Source organism: Pyrgilauda ruficollis, unplaced genomic scaffold, assembly GCF_017590135.1.
Source record: "Pyrgilauda ruficollis isolate IOZ18807 unplaced genomic scaffold, ASM1759013v1 scaffold62, whole genome shotgun sequence".
NCBI classification, from domain to species: domain Eukaryota; kingdom Metazoa; phylum Chordata; class Aves; order Passeriformes; family Passeridae; genus Pyrgilauda; species Pyrgilauda ruficollis.
The window spans coordinates 2431369-2445335 of record NW_024527933.1 but is presented as its reverse complement, the minus strand read 5'-3'; the positions used below and the strand labels follow the sequence as shown (position 1 = coordinate 2445335).

Genomic DNA, 13967 nt, shown 5'->3' with positions numbered 1-13967 from the left:
TCCTTTCAAGGTAGTACAGATTGGAACCACGGCACGTCCTTTCCTAAGGCAGTGCCTCTGCAGAAGGTCCTGCTCCAGGAGCAGCCTGTGGGATGGACTGGCAGCTGCAGCAGCTGCAGCTGAGCATCAGCTAATGCACAAAGATCTATTGACTCAGCCTTAATGACCCCTCCCCACTGTGGCCCACTATGCCACCATCGGATGGGAAAGAAAATAAACTCACATCCTGAAAACCAAGCCACAACAGAGACAATGGTGAGCACAACAGAGCACAGTCATTATGTATGTTGGCACAGAGACTAACAGTTAATAAGGCACAAAACCAATTATGACAAGAAAAACTCAGTTTTTTGCAGACAAAGTGTTGAAGAGAAGGAAGCAGACTACACTGTGCTAAACACGACAGACATGCCTGGCCCTCACCACAAACCTTCGCTCATGGCCTCACTCAGATGAGTATCTGACCAGGGCTGCTGTTGGGATTGCATTCCCACAGGGTCAGGAGGTTACTGCTGCTCCCCAACTCCTCAGCAGCACCACACACATGACAGTGCAAGCACAGGAACTGCCCCAACAGCTGCCCTGATAGGAGCAGCAATATGAACTCAGCAATTGCAAGTGCTTCAACTAAAGTCCATTGCTTAGGGAAAGGCACTCAAAAACAATTACATTGTTTTCCTGCTGCTACAGGAAAAGTTAAACATTTCACAACCCACATCACACTCTTTAAGAATCCTCTCTGAGAAACAGAATACTCAAAATCCTCCATAAGATCAGACCTTGCTGTGGAAGAATCCAGGGAAAGGCAGTACAAACCCATGGATACAGAAAGGGCTTTTTCTGTACCTTCCTCAGACTTGCAGTTTCTGCATCCTGTACCTTCCACCTGCAAGTGCATTTTCTAAGTGCTAGCCAGCTTGTTTCTGTACAGCATAAGTGTTGCCAAAGCAGAAATACATTTTTACTGCATTGTACAATGCAGTATCATAAATGCAGGTATCAATTACTGTACAGTGAAGGAGCAGATAAATTCATCCCAATTCAAAGGCTGGCAATAATGGCTATTCATGGGACAACAGGTAGCAGTCAGAGTGCCAGAAGAAGCCAGACAGATCCCTAATTACTATGTACCTTCTACACTTAGCATCTGACTCAAAGCCCAAAGAAGAAATTAAAGACAGCTAACAATTACAGGAGGCTTTGGTTCAGGCCAATGGAGAACCTGCTCCTAGGGAGCTCTTTCCTTCCACATTCCAGCAGGTTGTGATGGTCACAAGATTGTCAAAGGTCAGAAAATCTATATAGAGAAGGAATAAGTCCTGAATAACAGCTGTCCAGTGAGTCAAAACTGCTGGATCATGCAAATTTTGAGGAAAATTTTGTATCATCTATTCTGTCTTTAGAGAGAAGATGCAATGGCATTATCTTCTCACAGCAATGATACAAGCACAGAACAGCAAACAGATGGAGGTGTCATAACAAAGTGTGAAACAGAAAAAAGAATAAAGTGAGAGCCCCTCTGCTTGAGATCCTCGTGTTGTGAAATCCTGTTTGTAGTGACCTGTCAGAAAATGCCTCAATTACTACAAGCTGGGATAAGCACAGGTACTTAACCTCAGAGACAGAGGGTCTGACATCCCCCAAGGATGGGCAGGGGATCCACACCATGGAGCAGGGCAGGTCCTGGTACTGGGCAGGGTGAGGGCTACAGCAGTAGCACAGCAGATCCATGGCCTGGCGTTGGAAGGAGCCCTGGAATTAAACTGCTTGCATGAGTATTCATGCAAATTCTGAGTAGTGGAGCTCCTGAGAGGTGCCAAGTGACAGAACAATCCTGTGGGTTGTTTGTTTGCAGAAGGAGAAAAAAAAAAGGGAAAGTACAGAAAAGAAACATGCCAAAAGTGGAAGGAACTAAATGTTATCAAGACAAAATGGAAAAGGCTTAATACAGTTTATCAAAGACTAGGTATTCCCATCACAACACATGCAAGCAAGGTTCAAGTGAGCAGTGTGGATTTTGAAGGACACTGTTTCATCTAGAAAAGGTTTGGAGATGTTACAACTTAGTCTTTTTGCCAGAAGATACTTTATTAAAATTGCTGTAAACAGTAACTCATTCAAACAAAGAAAAATTGCTGTAAACAGTAACTTGTTCAAGCAAAGAAGAGGCTCCTCCATGAGCTTAAAAGGATGTAAGCCTTCAATTCTGTTTTTGAAGAATGTTTCAGATATTGATTTCTACCTCATATTCAACATAAGTTATGTTTTCTGCACAGTTCTGGTGCTCAGAGGAGAAAGCAGCAGCATTTTCCTGAATCTCCTGAATCTTTAAACAGATTTTTTCTAACACCATGTTCTCTGGTTAGATCTTCCCAATACTTCTCCAGCAGCTGTAGCAAACCAAAGTATTTGGCAATACTGAATTACTCAAAGAAATCTGAGGCTTCTCTCTGTTCATAGGTCTCCCTCAGGGCCCTGAGTGGGTTGCAATAGCACAGACAGTTGCTCTAAATAGCTTGGATCCAAACACTCTACTTGATGGTGATTAAATATATAAAATGTTACACATCCAATGTTTGAAATGCAAAGGCCCAGGGCACCTCAGCAATGCTTTCCACACAGAGCAATTACAGCACTGGAAGTACTGGAAATACCATCATGTGATCCAGTCACAAACTACTGATCTAAAAGAGAAGGAATCTAGAACAGAAAGGAACAGGGAGAAAGTTCAAGATGTACTATTGTTTTCCCTTTTGTGCAAGCCAGGCTTTATTGCAGACCTGTATGAGAAAACAGATGTTGTACACACTCAGCTGCCACACAGACACTATTCCTAGGAAGGATCACAGTCTAGGCCATTCAAGGCAGAACTCTTTTGCTGCTACTGTTACATCTGTACCCTTCAAAAGTTAGGGTGTTTTACTTTGAAAAGGCTGTGCTTTACAAAGATGTTGCTAACAGAGGAAGTGAATCTGTGATACTGCAAATTAATTATTCTTTGTTATATATATAACAGCTATACTTTTTTCTAACAGAATACTAATCCCGACAGTTAGCACTGATTAGTATTTTGGAAGTGGTTCTCAGGAGCTGCTGACTCACTGGGCCGTGGTCCTCACTGTTTCAACAAACTACAGAAACAGGCAAAGCAAAAGCACAGATCAGGCAAAGCCCATCTATGGCTCATCAAGGAATTTAAATACATGAAAGTAAGTGTGGCTTTATAGTCCTTTAATTATGCATTGCATCTGAATTATGTATGGAGCAGAGGGCACGCAGGAATTGTGGTGGAAGGAAGCAGCACTGTGCACTGGCTCTTCCTCCCAGGATAAGACATGACTGTGCTCTGCACCAGGCTCTCTCCAGTCTAATGGAAGCCTGCCATTCCCAGACGTTTTGCACACCCATTCTCACGGAAGGAGCTGTCTCATCCTGCTCAGCAATCCCTGCTGCCCCCTCAGAGGAGCACATTTCCATTGCTGGAGAGCAATTACTTCCCCTAGATCCTGCTGTGCTCTTATTTAACCCAAGTACTCTTCAAGAATAATGTAATCCATAGGTACTTTAAACCTATAAAATCTAACTTACTTAATGTCAAGTGTTTAAACACAGATCATGCCTTTCATATCAGTCAGGGCTTTGTAATAATGTATGGCATTTGTCTAATCTGCAGTTTTACCATTCCGTTGGCTGTAATAACTGTTTTTCTACTCTAAGTCAATATTTACACCTTCCCCATTTTTGTGAGGCACAGACATGAATCACCTCTTGTAATGCCATATAATCTGGCTGTAAGGTCCCTTGGAAACAAAAATCAACTTTAATCATTATATCATTAGTCAACACTAACCATTATCCCAAGTTCTGCCATTGCTACTTATAGTGGATCTATAATAAATGTATACATACACAAATCATGCATGAGTACAAAAACTCCACCTTCAGCCCTTACTTCCATACTCTTCTTTCCATTTGCTTTTGTTTTCTACTTACTCTTTTTCACTTTAAATGCACAGTTGTATTATACATGAATAAATACAGACTATTTAGAGAAGCGATAGTGGATAAAGGATTAATCCTCTGAGACAGTTTTACAGGTTGGTCTGTCCTTATGCATTTCCATAGCCAGACATCAACAAAGAACATCTCTCCACCTCCACCCCACCTCCTCCTTAGATTGTGCCTCGCACTGGGTGAAACACTAACCCTGCTCCCTGAAGCAAGTTTCATGCAGAAAACAGACACTGTCAACTTCAGATACAGCCCCACACACAGGCTGACATTTGGTTTGTGCAGGGAGAACATCTGAAACTCCAGGTGTGATTTTGCAGAAGGAATATGTGTGCTTTTGTCTTTCCCTGAGGCACAATGACCTTCCCTTGAGCAGGAGCAGCACAGCTCTGCAGCCGGCCCGGCCCGGCACTGAGCTGCAGCTGCCACGCGGTGGCAGAAGCTGGGTACCGTCACCACAGCGCTGCTTCCCAGGAATGCACCAGGAATGCTTATCCTCTGCTCAAGGTGACTCTCAAGACGATTTCTTGCCTCCTCATTAGTTACTATACATATTTATAGACAAATTAAAGACTCAAATAAACGCTTATTTAATTAATCGCTTCGAGCTCTAGTGGAACAAACAGTATCACACCAGTTCATCAGCTCAGGGGCTTATGACAATTTAACACAATTTAATTTTTTTCTGCTCCCTCTCTGCAGTATCATGTCTCACACAAGAGTTGAAACACCAAACACTGGCAGAGTTCTTTGTAACAGAAGTAGCATAAGGAGTTCTGAACCATCAACTATTTGCTTCAACTCACAATGAACAGAATATTGATTTGATGCAATAATCAAGTCAGGCTTGCTTCTACACCCCTCTCCCAAAGACATGGTGTCTAATCTTTCAATATTTAGCTGATAATTCAATTACCAGCTTATTGAGAGCAACTATAAAGACAGTGTATGCTACTCACTGTGATTTGCATCATGTGAATGAACAGTATTCCACACAAGGTGCTTCTGAACGCCTGCTTTGTGAGACCCTGCCATCCTCCCATTCAGAGGAAGCTGCATATTTTATCCTTTAAAGATGCTACAACAGCTATGACTCTGTATAGCACATTCTATGTATTTTTAGATCACACCAGGTCACCCAAGCCCTTTTCCCCCTCTCTGCCACACCATTCATGAATCCTCTAATAATGCAGCACAGCTTCATTCTGCCCTCAGTATTCCAGCCTTGCCTTCACAGAATTTGGCCCATTTCCTTTATTCAAACCCTGTACAGTCTTCTGCTTTTCAAGTAAAGAAGCTGTGCTAGTGCATGTTTTTATTTGCAGTTCTCCCTGCAGCATGGCACCCAGCTTTAAGGCAGGCACACAGTGGCCTGGGCAGGGCTGTGGGAGCTCTCCTGTGCCTGGAGCTGTCCCTGCTGAGCACAGCCCCAGAAAGGCCCTGTCGTGACAATGACAGGGACTGGCACGGTGCTCAGTGAGTGACACGGTGCTGCCACACTGACAGCCTGTGGTTGGTGCTTGTCCAGGTTTTTAGCTCCAAATTTCCATCACCTTTCTAATGGTAAAGCGCCTGAACTAATCAAGAGTCAGCTCTGGGAAAGCAGCATAAATGATTGCAAGCACTTTTGCAAAAAGAAAACAAAACCCAAACACATGAATGCCTTTCAAGGCAAGCATGACAAACCTTCTGCAAAGAAAAAAATTTGAGAAGATCACATAATACTTGCTTAGGAATCATTTTGCCCTTACAGGATCTGAATAGGAATACTCATGCAGTGTTCTAATAAAAATGGAAGTGGAATTACAAAGTGAGAAAAGAGCAATTTGCAGGATAGGGCTCACCCACAAATTGCAGGAACAGGTCACAACGGACAATCTTCTGCTCTCAGTCCTTTCCAAGTCTCAGACTTCTGCAGACATAAAATAGAAGATTCAATAAATTGTCTATGAATTAAAAAAAAATTATAATCCAATCCTAGGTACTTCTACTGTTCCCCTTTAAATTTTCCACAGAACACTGTTTTTATAGCTGCCAGTTCTGTGACCTTGCTGGAAGTGGCCAAGCCAGAGATCAATTAGTGAGCACAGAAGAGAGGAGCAGCTTTGCCTGCGTTGTGCTGTCCCTTGGGAGGAGGGCAGATCGTTATCCAGCGGGAGTGCTAACACAGCTTGGGACTAACAGCAAGATGCACAATGCAGCAAAACCAAAAGGAAACAGCAGAATCTCTTTTTTCCTTTGGCTTTCACATTTACATTTCCCTATAATTTAAAAATACTTTAATTTTGCACATAACAAAACCTTGTTACACTAAATGATATCTACAACAAACACACCATGCTGGCTTCAAACACAAATTATGAAGCAAGCTCTCTAAACCCTCAGGAAATCCCCACTGTCTCCCATTTCATAGCCAGGATGACCTAAAGCACAGAAGAATTTAAAGATTTTAGTGTTACACTCTGCAAACCACAGTGACAGAGAAGGCTAAAAGCCCAGCACCTGAGCTTCCAGGTTTCTAGCAAAGGGCCCCAGCTGCTGAATGCCTTCAGAACACAACTGGGGGGTTTTCCACTAAGGACACAACTGCTGCCTGACATACAGCTGTGTGCTCAGGACTGCAGGAACCCCAGCTCTTTAGCATTTAAATGAGTACATAAATATTTCAGATAAAACTTAGCCTAAAATAAGCCACCTAAAATAAGCTGGTTACTACAGCATTACTACAGTCTATCTGCTTGCCTTAATTTGCAGGCAGCTATAATGCTGCTTGTGAGACACACTATTCCATAAGTCCTCCCACAAAAAAACCTGAGAGATCAATAGTTCTTAAATAAGTAATTAGAACAGCTGAAATAATTTAGGTCATCAAAGAACAAGCAGGATAAATAAAAAGTTATAGTGCTGTGGACACTTGCATGTAATAGAATTTTTACATTTATTTAACTGATAGAAAGGCTGAACACCAGAGGATGAGGGAGAACTGCTGCACAGCATCTGTAACAGGAAGGCCAAATAGGATAGCACTACATGCACATATTAAAAATATTTGGCAGGTTAATTAAAATAAAAAGAACGAGGATACAAGATACACCAACAGTGCTCAACTTTCCACTCTTAATGCAAGCAAACTTGGGAAAGTACATGTAAAATATACTCTTCCCAAAATACAGGTACATTTCTGCTCAAATGCCTAATCTGACCATTTTGGACTCACAATGGGGTGAGAAAACCCTGAGAGATCCTTTACTGTAAATGCTCATCACAAGGATAACTATTTGTCCAAACATTTGGGCTGTCCACCCTCTTTACAGACTGGGCTCAATTTTCCCTTTGAGAGAAATGTGATACACTTCAAAAGTGATAGTCAGCATTGCAGTCTCCATACCTCCTACGACACAGGCATCCAAATCTTCCTCAGTGTTTCAGCAGACACACAGCTCATTTGCTAGTCACAGCTCCCTGACATCTCCAGCTACTGCATATCCACATTTAGATAACATTTGGCACATCAAAGTTGATGAAATTTTGAGGTACATGCCTAAAGTCTGGAATATGACTTGTATCTGTTGCAGATCTGTTTTCCATTTATCACATTATGTGACAAAACCAGTCAGCTCAGCAGCAGCTTCATGGCTACATGGAGTGAAGAGTCTCAAATATGGAAAGGTCACTTCTAGTTTGTGCAGCATGAGGGGACAGCACATCATCAGAGAGGAGACAAAGCAGACTGCAAAGAGCCTTTGGTGCTGGTCAACACCCATTTGTCACCTGCAGGCTTCAGCATGCTGGACCTTCTCTGTTTGCTCTGGAGCCTCAGCCACTTGGAGATGAACCAGCATGAGGCTCACAATCTGCTCCAAGCCACATCCTGTGTTGGGTTTGGGTACTGGTGCCTACAGCAAACACCCTCACCAGCTTCAGCAAGGTCAGTGTTTTATCCCAAGGGTACAGCCTGGGAGCAGTTTCCAAATGCCATTGAATTCTGGCTCTAGTATCACAACATTTTTGATGAAGTTATAACACTCCTTCATTAGAACCAAAATTCTCATTACAGCAAGATTTTTAGACCATATTTCTGACCACAGTTCAAAGTGAGACAATTACAATTATTCCTAAGAGTACCCCACAGTCTCCTGATGAAAAATTAATCTTGGTAAAGCTTTTTCTTTAAATTATTATGACTGTGTTGCCAGCTGCACTCAAACAAACTCTGATTCAAGTTCTAGGCTTCAGGGTCATTGACAGACACTCAGCTACTGCTTCCACCAAAAATATACTGATTACCAAGACAGAAACAGATATGGGAAGGAGAAAACATGAAGCTAAAAAACTGAAGAGGGAAGAAACCAAACCCAGTGAAAACAAAAATTTTTTGTACCAGAAACAGATTGAAAACAGAAAGGAAATTAGCATTTAGGAATAAAAAAGCCTATTCACTGTTGATGCTGAATACAACACCCGGGGAGACAGAAGCTGGGTTTATTTTTGATAGCAGCATAAACATTAAAGATAAGCCAACAGCATTTAGAAAATATGGGTGCAGTACAAAGGCTCATGTGATGAGAGCTGTTTTGCTTTTAATCTTGACCTGGGAAACCTCTTGTATGACAGAGCCTCTTTTCAGTGGAGTCCTGCCTAGCTGCTCTGACTGTTAGTGATAAAAAGGCCACCCAAGTTGTTTCTGCTTTGGAATGATGGCAGATTTTCAATCTTAAACTTCAAAGGAAATCTAAAAAACCCACCCTAATATATCTGTCCTAAGGACCTGTACCAAACTCCTGTCATCCCTTATCTGGTCCAATCACACTCTTCCCTAAAACAACAATCCTTGCAACTGTATCTCTGTTTTTCTAGAACGGATGTACATATATCCCCAAATATTTATCTACTTGCCACTGATATAAATGAAAATACTTGTCTCATATTCATATGAGATAAACACATATCATGTCCTACCCACAAACAGAAAAGCCCTCTGATTTCCAGATGTCTACAAGCCCAGTAACACAAGTGCAAACCACACCAACCACAATCACTGTGAGGGCTCAGTGATCACAGAATCACATCTCAAATGTGTATTACAAAGTATCAAGACTGAAAACAGTGAAGCTCTGCGAAGGTCAGTCCTGCTTTGGATTTCTGTTCACATGTTCCAGGCATGTCTAGAGAGCAGAGTTACAGAGCAGTGCTCAGGCTTTGCAACTCCACACCCTTAAATTGCAGCGTGCAACTTGTTGCATACGATACTGCCAACCCCACAGGCTCGGTGACAACAGGACCCTAGAACCTTTCTGCCCCTTTTCCCTCACAGCCCACACAGCAGAGGTGCCCTGCAACCAGCTGCAGCCCCCATTCCCATGGGCACAACAGGCACACACACCTTCATTCACACCAAAATGCTGAAGTGCAGATGAAGTACCAACACCCCAGGTTGATATGTCATGTTACACCATGGTACAGATCAGGAGAATTCACATGACCATTAAGGGCATCACCTTAATTAGAAACTGTAATTAAATGCCCACTGAAGGTTGGTAATATCATTTGCTTCCAGGCCTTCTTATTTCATGAGGAATGCTCTGTTGGGTCAGATCAATTCCCCCGTGGAGCCTGGTACTGTCCCTCAAAGCTGTGTTTACTGCTATGAGTTTTGTCATGGCCACCAGAAGAAAAGTTTTACACATTGAGCAGTTGCCAGATGGGGTGAGAACACAGCCAGAGCACTGAGGGCAGCACAGTCTGCACAACAACTGAGCTGTCAGGAATGCCGAGCTGCGCTGCCCTCTGTCCTAAACAGCACCTATAAAAATAAGATTAAAGCACTCGTGTTTACAAATGTTTCAGGAAGCTGCAGGCCTGCAGGTGACCGCAGACACTGCCTTTGGGCTGGCTCTGGCCAAGGCAGGTAAGTGTGGTGGGGTGACAGGGCCCAAGAGCAATTCATGTGCTGGTTTAAGGAACACTCTGTACCTCAACTCTGCAAAGCTGAGACACCTCAAACAAGAAAGTGAAATCAGAAAATTAACATGCAGAGCAGCACATATTGAGACGTGCACTCTTTTTTTTTTTAACCTAGACCTTTGCTGTTTTCAATAATTGATATAAAGTAACAGATGACTCACTAATTGCACTTCTAAATTGTAACCCAACCTGGAATCAATCACACATGGCATAACTTCTGTTCTTATTTGAAGCTAAATCCACCACAGTGCCTTCAGTAGCCGCTCTAATAATTGCATTAGTCATAACCTGAAAGTATTTCCCATCTCCTTAGTTCCAGTTTTGCTTGCTTTTCAAGCTGATCCTCATCCCTATTGCTTAAAAGATCTCTGAAATGTTACCCTGCAGAGCCTGCTCTGGGACTTGAGGAGCCCTGTGCAACATTTCGTGGTGTGATTTCTCCTTTCCTGGTGTCTAATTTTCCTCCAGTACCATTTTATCTCCTTTGCTCTAGCTCAAAGTCAGAGAATCATTCAGGGTTGCAACAGATACTAGCAAGCACTATGTAAAACTTGGTGAAGAGTTAAGTACACAAATGACTGCTAGCATAAATCATATAATCTTTTGTTTTGCAGCACAAATTCTCAGTTTTTAAGTGTCCTCTACACTGGATACTTACCCCCTTGATTCTCTCCCTTCCATGCCTGAGATACACTTTAAAATAAAAATTAATACAGATCTTGTAAGGATTTTTCAAAATAAAACTCTTTGCTATATCAATCTTATGAGACTAATTTCCCACATAAAGACAGCTCTTTCTATGAAGATTTTTAAAAGACATGCACAAGAAATTATTTTCTGCCATTCAAATTCTGTCCTCAGCTATCTTTGCACAAATCCCATTAACTTTAGTATATGTCTATAGGCAGAATTTGAAACCCATAAAGAACTGGGTCACTGGACAATGGTAAGTCTCAAACAGAGATTTCTGAGTTATAACAAGAAAGAAATCCCTCTTCCCTCGGGCACTACAGGAGCATTGCCATTTGTCTGTAAACAATACCAAACACTTGCAATCTGACAGGCTGCATTTCATCCTTGCTCACTTAGGGGTTTCCCCTGTCCTGTAGCTAACGGGCACTCGGTGCTCAGTGCAGCATTGGGGCAGAAGTGCATCCCCAGTGGCCATCCCCGCTGCACAGGCCAGCTCCTGCCTCACTCCGACCTCCACACTGGCAGCACCCAGCAGCGCCTCGCAGAGGGCCCTCGGCTGTCCAAGGCGTGCAGGTAACATTCAAGCACACAGGACAATGTCTTAACCATTTCTATGGAAAAACCTGGAGGAAACACACATCATTTCCATTGTAGTTACATATCTTAAAAAAATAATTATTTCTATGCCAGTATTTTGTCCCAAGAAAGAGCATGATTATTGTTAATTACTTCAACTTTCACCAAGGTAACTCTTAATTCCATGTTGTTTTTGGTATAATTCAATCCCCATCTTTTATTGACTATACTTAGAGCTATGAATTCAATTTTCTTCCTTTTCATTCCATGAAGCCTAAAGACAGATGTTAACTTTTTTCCAAGCCTCAGATGTTCTTTTCCTTGTTAAATGTATATCCTTGTACTGCAGAGCCAAAGCTCTTCCAATCCCCTGTATTCTAAATTAATCCATCAATCCCCTTTCCCCTGTGCTTTTGCCCTTGGCAAATCATTAGCCCAAGGGAGAACTCAACAGAAAAATTCAAGATTTCACTCAGACCACAGCTGAAAACATCTTTCTTGTACCTCTGCAATAACCCAGTACCTGAGGTGCCATTTCTTGCAGGTTTTTCCCTCCTCACTACATTTCCAGCTGCACTGCACAGCCACTCATTTCACAGCTGCCCCTTCCCATCCCACCATCCACCCAGCAGCCTTCCTCCATGCTGTATTTATGCTGTGTCTCTATTTGATGCAATCAATTTCAAATAAAACTGTTCTTACGTTAAGTCCTTGGACCAGTCCTTGATTTCCAGCTATTATCTTCTGCCTCTTTTCAAGGCCCACACTAATATTTTAAGGTCACACAAGAGATTTGGCTAAATTCATTCATCGCTTTGAAATCTCTCGATCTAAGACATGAAAGCAGTAACTGAGATTCTTCATATTTGTTTCTCCTTTCTATCCTCAAACATGACAAGATAAAAGTCTGTTACAAAGGCAGAGCAACGTCTGACTGTTCAGAACCAGGGTGACATTTCAGCCACAGGCTTGCAAAGGAGTACACAAAATGTAAGTCTAATTGGAACAAGGTGGACCTCTCCCTGCATGTAAAGTTATTAATGCACACGTGCTTTCCACTTCCACTCTAATGCTGAAATCACTCTTTTGAATGAAAGTTACTGTTTCACTTTAGCACCACAAATCTCCTGATCCTATGGTCTTTGGCCAAAGTTCCCTCAGAGGCTGCTTCAGCGCAGCACGTTGTGTACTGATTATTTTGGAATAGAGCACCCCAGTCTTTCATCTTCACAGCCTGTATAAAATCAGTTTTGAAAAGTATAAAAAGTGATATTGAATATGATTGCCATGCACATGTATGCTAGAAGCTGAGTTCAAAAAGGCACTTAACCTAGAAAATTTGGCAGAAATTCTGAAGCACTCAAGTGACTATATTGGCCATTTGAGTGTTGACGCACATGGAATGCTGAAGGATTATGAAGTTCTGTAACTGTTCTATGTACCACACATACAAAGAAGAAAGAAAATCCATCAGACTCAGCTCTCTCTCTCCTCATACCTAAAGGTTCTGCTCGTCAGGGCTGCTCTGGAGCGCGATGAACATCAGCTCTGGGAGCTCTCTCCACCTCCACTGCAGTGCCCGTGTGCTCTAGAACAGCCACCTCTCTGGGATTGGGAAGAGCTATTGCAGGGAGCTGAACACTAACTTAAACCCATTTGTCTTGATCTCTAGAAGAGAAAGATGGAAATCATTGACCACCACACTCCTTGTGCATCCCAACCTGCCCAAACACACCACGAAAGTGCCTTGCTTTGTCCCCAACCACTGAGGATTCCACAAGGACCTCAACCACAAGGAAGATTCCACAGAGAGCTCAACTGCTCACATGGTAACCCTATTCCTCAGCTCAGTTTGGGAACCTGCTCTTTCTTTGGATTTGGCAGCGGGATGTTAAAACCCTCCAAGGTCGGGCGCGGCGTGAGGGGCCGAGGCCCTGCCCTGGCCCCCTCCCCTCAGCCCTGCCCCCGGGCCCGCCCGGCGCCCCCCTCAGCCGGCGGGGCCGGGGCTGCCGGAGCTATTCACGTTCGCGGCCGGGGCCGGGGTCGCTGTAGCGCCGGTACCGCCGCATTGTCGGTGCCCGCCTCGGAGCCCCGAGCGCGGCCGGGGCCGGGCCGGCCCTGCCCTCACACACCTGCCCAGCCCGTGCCCTCAGCGCTGCGCACTCTGCGCCCGGCACGCTCGCGCCTACGCCGTTAGCGCGGCGGGAGCCCTCAGGTGCGGCGCCCGCGCTGACGACATTACGGAGACTCCGTAACACACACCGACCTCTTGGAGGGGTTCTACGCAAGCGGCGTTTCCAGGTGCGGCTCAACCGCTCCCGCACCGCGCGGCCACGGAGCGCTCCAAGCGGCAGCGCCGCTTCCGAGGCGGCGGGCGGGACCGCGCGGGCTGCTCGGGGAGCAACGGCCGCAGGTGGGGAGCCCTGCGGGCAGAACCGACCTACGCCAATTCCGTAAGGCTGCGCCGGCCTGCAGGAAACGGCCGGGTCCGCGGCGCTACGGAGCTGGCGCAGGGCGGCGCGGTACTCCGTACGCAATTGGCGTAGGGCGCTCTCAGGTGCAGGGAAGGGGCGGGCGCGCGTTGCCCGGCAGCCGCAGCCTATGGGGGCGCGGGGCGCGGTCACGTGCGCAGCCCCGCTCGGCGCTGCGGAGCCGGAGGAGCCGGACGGGGCCGCGGAGCCGGGAGAGGGGCTCGGCGGCGCCGTGCGCGGGCGGCCGGCCGG

At 44.5% G+C, this 13967-nt stretch overlaps 2 protein-coding genes across 2 annotated transcripts in view; one reads left to right on the top strand and one right to left on the bottom strand.

Moving 5' to 3' along the window:
• The window catches only part of CRB2 (crumbs cell polarity complex component 2), a 53965-nt gene extending 40325 nt beyond the window's left edge, over positions 1-13640 (bottom strand). Inside the window, exons 1-3 of the mRNA XM_041484010.1 lie at positions 13511-13640; positions 12743-12912; positions 5860-5923 (exon numbers count right to left, since the gene is read on the bottom strand). The gene's annotated coding sequence lies outside the window, so the exon portion shown is untranslated. The remainder of the gene's footprint in view (positions 1-5859; positions 5924-12742; positions 12913-13510) is intronic.
• LOC121362480 (spermatid perinuclear RNA binding protein) overlaps positions 13547-13967 on the top strand; it is a 59206-nt gene continuing 58785 nt past the window's right edge. Inside the window, exon 1 of the mRNA XM_041484020.1 lies at positions 13547-13657. The gene's annotated coding sequence lies outside the window, so the exon portion shown is untranslated. The remainder of the gene's footprint in view (positions 13658-13967) is intronic.